The sequence below is a fragment of the Triticum urartu genome, chromosome 1, assembly GCF_003073215.2.
Source record: "Triticum urartu cultivar G1812 chromosome 1, Tu2.1, whole genome shotgun sequence".
Taxonomy (NCBI): Eukaryota; Viridiplantae; Streptophyta; class Magnoliopsida; order Poales; family Poaceae; genus Triticum; species Triticum urartu.
The window spans coordinates 140678023-140692645 of NC_053022.1; the positions used below are offsets into that span (position 1 = coordinate 140678023).

The 14623-nt window shown below is 41.5% G+C and overlaps 1 long non-coding RNA gene across 1 annotated transcript; it reads right to left on the reverse strand.

Annotated features, from left to right (window-relative positions):
- Positions 1-12120: 12120 nt before the first annotated feature.
- On the reverse strand, positions 12121-13290 carry LOC125519295. The gene is made up of 2 exons (XR_007288216.1): positions 12723-13290; positions 12121-12643 (listed from the first exon to the last, which is right to left on the reverse strand). It is a non-coding gene; the product is annotated as an uncharacterized LOC125519295 (long non-coding RNA).
- Positions 13291-14623: the final 1333 nt, after the last annotated feature.

Below are 14623 nucleotides of genomic sequence, written 5' to 3' on the forward strand. Positions count from 1 at the left end.
TTGCGAGAGAGGTTCACCTTGTATTTCCATGTTCGATTTTTTCCGTATAAAAATCAAATACAATTCTTTACTCAAAATATAAAAAGGTGAAGTTCATATTGAAATAACAGAGAAGTTCAAAGTTAATTAAAACCTAGGATTTACCTATTCAAAAAATAAAAACACAACGCCATTTTTTGCACTTCTAAAAACAACTCATAAATGAAAAAATGATTGCTAGAAGTTCAACTCGGTGAGGAAAAGTTCAAAATATTCTTGTGAGAGAGGTTCACCTTATATTTAGATGTCCAAAATACATTAAAAATATGTTGTTTTTTGTGTTTTAAAATAATTCTCTCAAACCAGAGAGAAGTTCAAAGTGATAATAACCAAAAGTTCACGTACTACATGGAGTGTATTTCATATAAGAAAAAAACAAACAAAGTGAAACAGGCTTAAGTTCAAATAGACATGCCCTAGAAGTTCAACTACTTCACGCAGTGCAAAAAACAGCACGTCAAAAACAGAGTGAGGTTCAAACAGACATGCCCGAGAAGTTCAACTACTTCACACAGTGCATTTCCATTTGCAATGAAGGCAGAAATCATGATCTCTTCATTTCTATAATTTACTTCAAAACGACAGGAATATCATTTGTGTAAGTTCAAGTCCTCGGTCAGACAAAGTTAAAAAATATTGTGAGAGAGGTTTGTACAAAAAGAATATCATTTGTGTAACACTGACGAAATGAATGAGAAAAATTACAAACGAAAATACGTCACAGAAGTTCAACGTGAAAATAGCAGGAAGTTCGACTACTATAGTGAATGAATTTGAGATGAAAACTTTTAAAATAGTCACGAGTATGAAAAAATGATCAACACAGGAAAGTTGTGTGTTTACATCAGCTTTCCACCGATATATTGCTTTCTCAATTCCGGTGAGTGTTCTGACGAGTGGATGGAGAGCCACATGCAAAAAAAGCACGTGAAAAACAGAGTGAAGTTCAAGTAGACATGCCGAGAAGTTCAGGTTCTTCACTCGGTGCATTTTCAAAGAATCTGTTTCGCGATAAAGCCAGAACGAATGATCTCGCCGTTTTCGAAATTACATGAAAACGGCAAGGAATCAGAGAAAACCATCAACATGAAAAAGTTTCGCATTTTCCGTAGCTTTTCAGCGGTATATTATTTGCCTCATTCCGGTAAAGTTTGTAGAAATTACGGGGAAAATACATATTTAGCCATTTTCAAAATTGACTTAAAACCGTAAGGAATTGGGAGAAACAATATATACAAAAAAGTTTCGCATTTGTTCAAGATTTCAAACGCCATATCATTTGCTGCATTCGGACGTACGGTTAAAAAATAGCTCGAAAATATGAACTCGGTGGAACTTCTATCGTTTTCTAAATTACTTTTAAACCGTTCAAAATTAGAAAAAAAAAACTTTTAACATGAAAACATAGTGCATTTTCATAAGATTTCCAATGCCATATTATTTGCTTCAATTGGATTAGCTGTTTTGAAATGACATCAAAAATACGAACTCGGGTGTTCCGTCTGTGAAATTCTTCGATTTTCCAAATTACTCTTTATCCATAGGGAATTATTGAAAACTTTCAACATGTGGAAGGAGCGGTTTTGCAGCAGCTTTCCAACGCCATATTATTTGCCTCATTTTGATAAACGGTTTAAAACTGCGATCGAAAATACGATTCGTGTTTTTTGTATGAGGAAAAAACGGTTTTCAAAACTGCTCTTAAACCACCTACATTTTGCCAAAAATTTAACTTGGGTCACGATACTGATGTCCATAGCTTTCCAACGGTATATCGCAAGCCCCATTTGGGCAATGTTGGCGGAAGTTCAACCTAGCACTAGGAGAAGTTCAGGTGGAACAACTCAGGCAGTAAAAGTGCAATAGAGCATTGTTTCATCACGACCCGAGAGCAAAATCCGCCAATGAGTGAGATTCCTATTTAAAACGGGCATTTAGTTGCTAAAAATCGTTTGTAGATTACAGTTACATCATAGAAGTAAAATATGTCATAGAAGTTCAACGTGAAAACAGCAAGAAGTTCGACTACTATAGTGAATGAATTTGAGATGAAAAACTTTTAAAATCGTCGCAAGTATGAAAAAATGATCAACACGGGAAAGTTGTGTGTTTACAATAGCTTTCCATCGGTATATCACTTGCTCAATTCCAGTGAGTGGATGGAGAGCTATGAGCAGTGGATGAAGAGCTACGACCAAGAAAAGCACGTGAAAAAATAGAGTGAAGTTCAAGTACACGTGCTTCACGCGGTGCATTTTCGAAGAATCAGTTTCGCGATAAAGGCAGAACGAATGATCTCCCCCATTTTCGCAATTACTTAAAAACGGCTAGGAATCAGAGAAAACCATCAACATGAAAAAGTTTCGCATTTTTCATAGGTTTTCACCGGTATATTATTTGCGCTTTTTCGTTAAAGTTTGTAGAAAATACGGCAAAAATACGTTTTCACCATTTTCGAAACTGACTTAAAACCGTAAAGAATTGGGAGAAACAATACATACCAAAAAGTTTCGCATTTGTTCAAGCTTTCCAACGCCATATCATTTGCTGCATTCGGACGAATTGTTAAAAAATTAGCTCGAAAATACGAACTCGGTAGGACTTCAACCATTTTCTAAATTACTCTTAAACCATTCAAAATTATAAAAAAAACTTTCAAAATGAAAAATTAGCGCATTTTCATAAGCTTTCCAACGCCATATCATATGCCTCAATTGGATTAGTCGTTTAGAAATGACATCGAAAATACGAACCCAGCTGTTCGGTTTATGAAATTTTACGTTTTTTTCAAATTACTCTTTAACCATAGGGAATTAGAGAAAACTTTCAACATGTGGAAGGAGCGGTTTTGTAGCAGCTTTCCAACGCCATATTATATGCCTCATTCCGATAAACGGTTTAGAAATGCGATCGAAAATACGATTTCACGTTTTTTTGTGTGAAGAAAAAACAGTTTTCAAAACTGCTCTTAAACCTCTTATATTTTGCCAAAAATTTAAGTTGGGTCATGATATTGGTGTCCATAGCTTTCCAACAGTATATCGCAAGCCCCATTTGGGCAATGTTGGTGGAAGTTCAACCTAGTTCAGAGGGAAGTTCAACGTACTACTAGCGGGGCAGGTCAGGTTGTGATATACTGTTTTGATCACGGGATCATAATATTATTCTGATCACAACATGAACTTCCTGAGTTACACGTGTGAAGTTCCCTATGTAGGAACCCGACCTTCGGGCTATCTTCGCAACCGTGTCTTCCCGCGCGATTTTTTTGGTCAGTCGTGTTCTTTGTGATGTAAGTGTAATCTTCAAGAAGTTTTTAGCAACTAAATGCCCGTTTTAAATAGTAATCTTGCTCATTGGCGGATTTTACTCTCGGGGCGTGATGAGCATGCATCTGTTGCAATTTTACTGCCTGAGTTGTTCGACCTGAACTTCTCCAAGTGCTAGGTTGAACTTCTGCTAACATTGCCCAAATGGAGCTTGTGATATATCGTTAGAAAGCTATGGACACAAGTATCATCACCCAAGTTGAATTTTTAGCAAAATGTAAACGGTTTAAGAGCAGTTTTGAAAACCGTTTTTTCTTCATACAAAAAACGTGAATCATATTTTCGATCGCATTTCTAAACCGTTTATCGGAATGATGCAAATAATATGGCGTTGGATAACTGCTGCAAAACCGCTCCTTCCACATATTGAAAGTTTTATCTAATTCCCTATGGTTAAAGAGTTATTTGGAAAATCATAAAATTTCGCATACTGAACAGGTGAGTTCGTATTTTCGATGCCCTTTGTAAACGGCCAATCCAATTGAGGCAAATGATATGGTGTTCAAAAGCTTATGAAAATGCGCTACTTTTTCATGCTGAAAGTTTTTTCTAATTTTAAATGGTTTAAGAGTAATTTAGAAAATGATACGAGTTCCATCGAGTTCGTATTTTCGAGCTAATTTTTAAACCGTACATCCGAATGTAGCAAATAATATGGCGTTGGAGAGCTTGAGGAAATGCAAAACTTTTTTTCTATATATTGTTTCTCCCAATTACTTATAGTTTTAAGTCAATTTTGAAAATGGCTAAAAACGTATTTTCACCATAATTTCTATAAACTTTATCGGAATGAGGCAAATAATATACCGTTGAAAAGCTATGGAAAATGCGAAACTTTTTCATGTTGATGGTTTCTATGATTCCTAGCAGTTTTCAAGTAATCTTGAAAATGGCGAGATCATTCGTTCTGACTCTATCGCAAAACAGATTCTTTGAAAATGCACCGTGCGAATAACTTGAACTTCTCGGCATGTCTACTTGAACTTCACTCTGTTTTTGATATGTTTTTTTTTGCTCGTAGCTCTCCATCCACTGGTCGGAATTGAGCAAGTGATATACCGAAGGAAAGCTGCTGTAAACACACAACTTACCCGTGTTGATCATTTTTTTCATACTCGCGATGATTTTAAAAGTTTTTCATCTGAAATTCATTCAGTGTAGTAGTCGAACTTCCTGGTGTTTTCACGTTGAACTTCTGTGATGTTTTTTTGATTGTAATTTTCCCATCCATTCTTCAGTGTTACACAAATGATATTCCTTTTGTACAAACCTCTCTCAAAATAATTTTTTTAACTTTCTCCGACCAAGGACTTGAACTTATAACAACAAAACAATCGGACCTTGTGTCAGGACCCCGATTCCAAGTCACATCGATCTAGCCGGTAACACCTCATATCACTTTGCGGCCTCACGCACGGTATCCCACGGGTGTCGCCTTACCATGGCCCGTGACCGTTTGCGCCTTTTGGCTCACGTATATGATAGTGTCGCTAGCATCCATATGACAGAGAACCCGGGCCGATATGGCTAGTCGTGAACCCAAAGCGGCACAGACCTATGGAGACAGGCATACATGAATCACATCGGACATGTCGGTCATCATCGAGTGATTCCGGGCTGTAGCACTGGGCTAACAGGACTCCGGATATCACCGCGTGACATTTCCCCGAAGGGACAGACATAGGAATGAAGTGAAACACATGCCGGCCAGTCAAGTGTCCTGAGCAGTAGTGCTGGGCTAGCAGGACTCCGGTGAACTGGGCTGTAGCGGACTACTATGGCTCGAGGAACACTAGACTACATTTCCCCATAAGAAGGGCTGCCAAGGATAAACAACTAGATTGTCGGATCCCACTCATACCAAGCATTTCAATCATACACACAATATGCCCGATATGAGTACATACAACATGGCATCACAACAAAACTCTACAACTCAAGTACTTTATTTAAAGGCTCCAGAGAGCCATACATAACATGTTCATACAGATAGAGGTCACATGACCCGACACTCAAGTCATACAATCATACAAGCACATGCGGAAGCAACTAGTCTGAGTACAGACTCTAGAAAGAAAGAAGGCTTCTCGAAGCCTGTCTATCTACATAGGGCCCTCCATGGCCAGGATCACCACCTGGGTGGCTAGTCACTCGTTGACGTCAAGGTCTACGTAGAACCCATCGGAGGGGGCGGTGTTGTCGTCTGAAAACAGTAATTAAGCAAACATGAGTACAAAGGTACTCAGCAAGTCTTACATCAGAACCTACTATACATGCTTATTCTCAAGAAGGTGGTGGGGTTAATGCAGAAAGCCAGCTTTGACTCTTGGCTAAGCTATCCTACGGAACTTCACTAGTAAAATAGTTTTCGCACACGAGTCCACTACTCACCAACACAATACTCCACCGGGGATCCTCCCTCGTCATCCTATGAGAGGGTCATCCTCGGTACTCACACTTATCTTGGGTCTTCTATTAGTACCCATTAACTTGTCTATGAACTGTATAGGCAACCAAGTAGTCCTTTACCGCGGACACGGCTATTCGAATAGTTTTATACCCTGCAGGGGTGTACTTCTTCATACACGCTTTCACCACTTACCGCCGCTTACACGACATGTACTCGGCAACCTTCAAGCGGAAGCCCAGCGAGGGTGTCGGCCACGGCCTACCTAAACACTTAAGTCTCTAGTCCAGGTTTATCGCCTATCCAGGTTCCATCCGCAGGGAGTCCGGCCGAGGTTTCCACATACGGCCCCTAACGATGTGAACAGGGTCCCGAGACGCCTAACGGGCGCCCGGCATACCCGGCCACGGTGTATCTACCGCAACATAGCCCACCCCTAGGGTCAGCGCTACGCACGGCCGCCAACACATAACCTACAAACACCAGAAACTAGTTGCAACTCCTGGACAGAGTACTAGGGTGGTTAAGAAGCCGAGAGGGTCAATTAAGGATCCCAATGCATGGTAGTAGCTGAATCTTAAATCACACATACAGATCTCAGTTCTTAGGGACGGCCTCAATGAAACAACCCACCATGTACTCCTACATGGCCTCTCATCGATACCTTTACCAAAACATGTTCAACACATCCCTCACATTACCGGCATAAGCATTTCACTCTGGCCCATCACCCAGATGAACCAGACCTGACACAACTCTAAGCATAGCAGGCATAGCAAGGTAGGAATCACATACATGGCTCAATCAACTCCTACACATGCTAGTGGTTTTCATCTAGTTACTGTGGCAAATGACAGGTCATGCAGAGGATAAGGGTTCAACTACCGTAGCACACAGCAGTTTGAATCGCGTTGTCTTAATGCAGTAAACAAGAGCAGAAGCGAGAACATGGGTTTGTATCGGAATGATCAATGGTTGCTTGCCTGATGGAGTGGTAGTGGGATACTGCCCTTCAGTTGGATACTCGTGAATATCCTCGGAGGCAAAACCTACCACGAAGAACACATCGAAACACAATCAACACATGACGATATGCAACAATATGATGCATGCTATGACATGGCAATATGAATGTGTCTTGGCCTAATGCAAGTTATAATAGAAAGGAATGAACTCATTTGAATCAAAGATTCAAATATTAGCTCATTAAACATGGCCTTAATAGTGCATTTCCTTATTCTGCTTAAACAGCAAGGTAAACTTGTTTTGTCATGCATGAAACCATTACAGATGGATAGATTGAATTTTTCTGATCATTTTTCATATATAAATCTTTGCATTTGGAGCTATGGTTGATTTTCTATGATTTTTTAGAAGTTTTAACTATTTTCTGGAAATTCCTGAATAAAAATAAATCCAGAAAATGCATTACTGCATCAGCATTACGTCAAGGTGACGTCAGTGGTCAACGGGGACATCCAGGTCAAACCTGACTGGTGGGTCCCATGTGTCAGTAGTTAATTAAGCTAATTATTTTTAATTGAAACTAATCTGATTTAGTTAACAGAGGGGGACCCACTTGTCATTGACTCAGGGGAGTCAAACTGGGGTCAAACCCCTGGTCAGCGGGGCTAATCCCGCCGGCGTTGAGTCGTCGGCGAGGCCGAGACGGCGGAGGGCTTCGGATTTGGTCCTCCGGTGACCAAATCGACGGCGGAGACGTGCTACGCGTAGCTGGGGCTCGCGCGCATCTAGTGGGGCAAGTGGGAGGAGCTGGGGTGGAGCGAGCTCGCCGGAATCGAGCTCGTGGCGACGGCCGGAGTTCGGGCGGGGTTGGTTTCGAGGCTACGGTGCACGGGAGAAGGAGCTGGTGGTGGCTACGGGTTCCTGGTGCTGCGCTGAGCACAACGGCGAGCTTGGCCACGAGCCACTGTGGCTCTGGCCACGACGGCGCCATGGTCGGCGGCGGGGAGCTCTCGGGTGCGGTGGGAATGGCGGCTACAGAGGCCAAACGAGCACGGAAGCTAGGGAAAAAGGAAGAGGAGCTCACAGCGGGGTCGGAGAGGGGGTCAGCGAGCTCGAGGAGGACTTGAGGCCGGCGAATCGAACGACGGTGTTCGGCGGCCGTGGACGGGGAAGAAGGGCACCACGTCGTCTTGGGGTCGTCCGAGCTTGCGTGGGTCGACGGAGAGGTCCAGGGTGACGAGGCGGAGCGATTGGGCTCGTCGGAGGGGCGAGGGAGTGGCTCTGGTGGCAACTACGGCGATCGGCAGCGAGGGACGCGCTCGGCCATCGCGGGAGAGAGTGAGGGAGACGAGGGGGAGAGTGCGAGAGGATGAGAGGGGACGTGGGGGTCGCGTGGCATCTCTGGACGTCTCCATGCGTCGGCAGAAGCAGGAGGTGGCCGGCGTGTGGCCGCGGGCGCCGGCCACGCGCTCCGCGTCCTTCTGGCGGGAGGAGGACGACGACTGGCAGGGCCAGTCGGCTGGGCCGAGCCAGGTGGGCTGGCCAGCACAGGTAAGGCCCAGGTGGGCTTCCCTCTCTCCTTTTTTTTAATTTGTTTCTGTTTTTTTATTTAACTGCAACTGTTGGGCTTTATTTAAAATACTAAAACGTTTCCAAAAATCCTGAAAATAATTGTGGGCTCTGTTTAGATTATTTCCAACAGCAAACATTTATTTCCAAAATTATCTGAGCATTTAAATTATTTTATAGCATTTAAATGCCCAAATTCAAATACTTATGATTTAACTCAATGACCTTCTGTTGACCTAGGAAAATGTGCACCAATTTTTCCAGAGGTTCTAACCCAAGAAAAGAGGGTGAACTTTTTAGAAGGGCATTTCAGGTTCATTGAAAATAATTTTAGTAAACCCTAGTTGTTTCCAGGAGGGTTGGGGGTTCTGTCATCCCCATTTCAAATTTAAGAGGAAAATAAACATGATGCACACTCTAATGCTTGAACTAGATAGGGTGTGACACCTTGCCTTTTAATTCATTTTTCTCATATTAAACACACACCATGTAGTACATGAACTTTCTCTATTTTTATAATTTGAAATTTTTTATTTTCTTTTTGAAATCAAATTGCTCCCAAATAATAACTAAACTTCTTTGTGGATTGAGAGAATTATTTCAAAATGCAAAAAAACAATTTCTTTTTTTGTGTTTTCGAACATGAAAATACAAGGTGAACCTCTCTCACAAGAATTTTTGAACTTCTCCAGAAAGAGCACTTGAACTTCTTTGAACAAACCTCTTAAACTTTTATTTTTCTATACTTTTTATTCTCACCTGAAATGCATTCCTTACAATACTTGAACTTCTCGTTGTTTTCAGTATGAACTTCTGTCGCATTTTTGTGTATATGTCGAATTACACGCAATTGAAAGGGGACGTCATTTTTTGCCATTTTAAAACATGTAATTGGAGGTCGGACGTCCTGCAACATAAATTCTGAACCGTGCACGGAGGTGCACGTGACCTTCTTGCAACAAATCTGAGTTTTTTATATACTTCGAACTTCTCTGTTATTTTAATTTCAATTTCTTAGTCATATTCTTAGAAAGGAAATATGTTTTTAAATAAGCATCAAACATTTTTTTGTAAATTGCACTTCGTAGTTCTATTTTTCTTTAAAGATGGTAATAATTTAAGTTTCCCGTATATATCGAACTACTCCTCTATTTTAATTTGAACTTCGTCATTTTTATTCTTTACTAACAAGGAAAATTTGAGTTTCTTTATAAATATTGAACTTCTCTATTTTGTAATTTGGACTTCTTGGTTTATTTCTTTTAGCATCAAAATATCCTGGTTTTTTTTATAAATGTTGGACCCCCTCCACATTTTTTAAAATTTTGATTTATTTGTAAAAATGTAGACACAAACAGGAGAAAGAATTATGTGTGCATAAAGTGGGTAGCAATTTCCAACTTTCCCTCGTCGAGCACTTGAACTTCTAGCAAGAAATGTTTTTCATTTTATGAGTTAGTTTTAAAAATGTCAAAATGCCATTGGTTTTTGTTTTTGTTTTTCGAACATGTAATTCTTAGGTTTTAATAAACTCCAAACTTCCATGTTATTTTAATTTGAACCTCACGTTGGTTTTATTTTCTATTAGCGATTAGAACCCGAGTTTTCAATAAACATTGAACCGCTCCATTACTTTAATTGAACCTCTAGGTTTCTTTTAGAAATGGGGAAATCCATTTACTAATTAAATTTTCTCAACCTTTTTTTGTTATTTTAATTTGAGCTTCCGTTGTGGAAACTTGTTGAACAAGAGGAACTTTTTGAATTTTCCCGGTCTGTGCACTTGAACTTCTAGCAATAAAATTTTTGGACTTCGCCTTTTTACTCATATTTTCTCATACGAAACACACACCATGTTGTACGTGAACTTTCGCCCGTTATCAATTTGAACTTCTCTCTGTTTCACTTTAGAAATACTCTAACTTTTTTATTTGAACTTCTTTGCGTGTTGGACTTCTTGGCAACGAATTTTCTCCATTCTTTAATAAAGAGAAAAATCTGAATTTTATACAAATATCGAACTGCTCCTTTTTCTTAATTTGGACATCTTGATTTTATTTCTTTTACTAACCAAAATAATCCTAGTTCTTTAGTAAACATCGAGTCGTCTCGTATATTCAAATTTGAACTTCTAGGGTCTTTTTTAAAGGACAAATCCCTTTTTTATATAAAATTGTTTGGGATGCTTTGTTTTTTGACATTCTTTTGGTTTGTAATAAACATTTAACTTCTTCGTCTTTTAAATTTGAACCTCTAGGCTTTTTCTAGAAATGGGGTGATCCGATTTTTTATAATTTTTGAAATGATCATTTTTTGTAAACATTTAGCTAATCCATTTTTTCAATTTGAACTTAATAGTTTTATTTCAAAAAATTGGACGTGAATTCCCTCGGGATTTGATGTCAAAACAAATCGACAAAATAACATATTCTAATGATACTCTAAATTTTTGAACATTTTGTCCATGTACTGATGAAACTTTTTCTCCATGTGTTCTTACTTGTTTTTCTTTTCTCTAATTCTCCCTAGTGTTTTTATAAACATCGAACTTTGCTAGCTTTTAATTTTGAACTTCATAGTTTTAGTTTCTTAAAACAGGAACAATCCAAATTTTATAAATATCCTACTTGGCTATTATTTGAAGTTGAACTTTGATTTCTTTTTTTTCTCCATGGCCTTGTTAAATGATGCAAAAACACAAGAAGAATAAATACTCCATGGCATTGATGCATTTTGGAGATAAAATTGGAAGAAACCAACTCTGAAAACTAAAACCAATGGACCAAAAACACCTTTTTGCACTTGCAGATACAAGTGAACTTTGAGTACATGCCCACCGACTAGTACTCTATCTACATCACACACACACACACACGCTTTCGGTGTTATCTTCTTATTCTTTGATCTAATTCGGCACATGCAACATAACTCATGTTCAAATACTTATTTGTTATAGAGTTTTCCTTATTTTTATCAAGTCTATTATCTTTCAACTTCAACTTTTTTTTGTATCCGACCTGCCACACATTCTATTTTATTGGAACTCATACAAATTCATTTTTCAGATCAAAGCAGATGCCCTATTAAACATAGTAGCATCATCACAATATCTATAGATGCATTGCTACATCCAAAGCCAGCTACATCACCTAACTTCATCAAAACAGTACAAGGAGCAACAGTAGTGTGTAGGAGGCCGGGGGTGTCAGGCAGGTCGCTACTGGTGGCGCACTGGCGTGTGCAGGCGGACGCGGGGTGGCCGACTCAGGTGGTGTTGGTGGGGTGGACGCCGACACCGAGATTGGGCGGGGTTGGTAGGAAATGTGGGATTATTTGGAAATGTGGAGGCCGTTGTCTCGGCTGTAAGCCTACGACAATCACAAAGCACAACCTCTGCAACTAGTGTTAGTTTTTTCTTCTTGTGTAATATACATTGAACTACTTCAAGAAATCAGAAGAATGGAATCAGTTTACAAAATCAAAGAAACTGATTGTAGAACATGTGGCCGGGGACCTCGAGCTGTCCCTTGAGGACCTGCTCGACCCACCAGGCAAACGGCTCCGCGGTGCCACTCGAGAGCGCTGGCCTGCATGCATACCACATTGAGATGATATACCATCTTAAATGGTTGGTACAAACCAAAAACTACCTCTGGAAATCAAGGCATGGCATCGAGATTTCAGAAGAAAAGTAGAAGTAGTTTCTCCCGTCCTAGTGCTAGACTACAGGCTTGCCCCTCTCGTTGCATGCAACATCAATTTGGAGGAGCGGCATGGATCCTGTGAAGTTCGAGTATGCGCACACATGCATTTTTGTCTGAAACAAAACTTTTTTTACTTCAATCTGATTCAAAGAAAGAGGAACATTGTGTGGAGTGGGGAGACAGAAAATAAGAAAAGAAATGAAAAGAAAGGTGCTATGCTAGCGCTGTAGCAACATCATCAGTTTTCACATGCCAAAATAGTTAAATGCCTGGAGACTCGTGTACTCCACGCCGGCGAGCTCGAACGGGCGGCAGAACTTGAAGGCGGCAGGGATTGAGGGAGGGGCGGCATCAAGGATCTAGGAAGGAGGCGGCAACACATATCCAACGATCTGTTTTTGTTCATCTAACATAAGCATTTTCACCAAATGAATATTTTTCATACAAATGTCTGCTTGTACAAGTAAGAACTGCAATAGTTTATTCAAACAAACTTAAATGATTTGATGACAGTTGAAACACCATTCAAAATTCGAAATCAGTAACCATATTTTCCGCCCAACTGCCTTCACATGCGTGTTGCCTCATAAAGAGAGTGAAAAGAGAGAGGATGAACATTAGCATTGCATCTGAAAAAAAATCAAAAACTAAATAAGCTACTAGATAGTGGGAGGTTCAGATCCAGAGGAAGACGATAGAGAAACGTACTTGTTGCAGTTCAGACCCGCGCAATGGGGAAAGTCATGTTCTGGGCTCACCGGAGTTGGGGATCTTCCCTTCGCATCAAGGAGGACGAGGGGACGGTTTGCTGCGACTGGCATATTGCGCTACTGGAGGAGGCGGCGGACACCATGCGTGGCCGGTGGGTGCCAGTGGATGTGGCGGACAAGGCGGCAGGAGCAAGGCGCGAGCTCCGGTGGTCCTTGGCGTCACCAGATCCAGGTGCTCCGTCCATGGAGGGGCACCACTGGGAGGAGGTGGAGGTAGCAGGGCCCGGCGGAGGCGTGTGGTATCCTCCGACGGCGGGGATGCAGGCAGCTGACGGCGACAAGCACGGTTGGGGGCAGAGTGGGGGCGGCGGCGCCGGTTGGGGGAAGGGCGGGGGCAGCGTCCCCGTTTGGGGGCAGATCAGGGGCGGCGGCGCCGGTTGGCGGCGGGGCAGTGGAAGTAGACGGAGGGGGCCGACTGTGCGCTGGAAGAAGGTGGAGGGGAACCGGCGCGGTCCACGGGAGGAGAGGGAGTCGGCAAATTAGGAAGGGGAGCGATCGTGGGTGGGTGGGTGGGTGGCTTTTTTTTCTTTCTTTCCACCGATTCGGGAGTTGGGGAGGATCCTCATTGCGCCTATACAGGGCATTGTGATCCAAATAACTATTCTAATCCCAGGATTAGAATAGTGTCACTTTATATATCTCAAATTCACTTATAGCTATGTCTTTATGTTTGAATCCTTCTTGATCTAAGTGAATGTGATCGGACCCTAACTCCTTCTATGCTTCTATCTCAAATTATATTTATCCAAATCATATGCATTCTATTGAAACCCGTCGATTGTCTTCTCTAAATCCTTGTCAGCAGAAGACAAAGTGACAAGAGTTTAAAACTATTTTAAATGCCACATTCTATTTGCCTGAATACTGGAGAAGCCGGAACGACCACCTGACAATCCAAGCATGCGTGGGAACATGGATCAACTCCCAATGAGTTGCATGCAAGCCATGTGTCCTTCAGATGTGAACCGCCAGGGGCACCTGCGTAATTACACTGTGTTGTCCCTTTCGTTATAATACACAACTCACCACGGTCATTATCTCTTCTTCCACCTCGTCACCTCACACAAACCCTAGCGCCTCCACTAGCCCGCGTCGACGTCGGAGACGAAGCGCTTAGCTGTCGCGACTTCTTTGACGCCGTCCTCACGCCGGCGATGGACCTCGTCTTCTCCGCCGCCGCCGTAGGTGTCTTCCGCCGCCAAGTTAGGGCACGGAAGATTGAACTGCTCGGCCTCTCTATATTCGACCTCGTTTAGCAGTTCGTAAGCGGTAAATAAAACCTACCTTTTTACTGCCTTTTTGATCTGTCAAATCCATCCACTTCAACCGAAAGTGGTTTCTCAACTTCCAAATCTAGATTTGCCCTTGTCTGCATCTCATATCATGCCAAGTATATTCACTTATGCTTCATAAATAGTTAGATTTCTCACTTGTACTTATTCATGGATTCGTACAAATCTAGAACCGACTCTCTTCAAATAAGTGAATGTCTTCGCACTGTGAGGTCAATGTCTTCAAACTGATTTATCTTCAAAATCTTCTGAGAATGCATATGACCTCTTCCCCTTCCCTCGCACCTTAATGCTGTCACAGGTACATGTCCGTGGGAGAATCCCTTGGTTCTCATAATCTGCATTCATTTGCAGAGTTTTTGCAACGTCACATCAACTCTCCTGAAGCCAGTTCCTGTCTGACCAGCAAAAGGAAGCCATTCACAGTTCTGAAGCCCTTCAGTCTGAATCTCATGGCAACTGAAAAATCTGTCAGGAAGGGTGGTAGGCAATGCCTTGGGGATACAACTAAGGATTTACCTCCTGGTCTGTTTGAAATATACAAGAC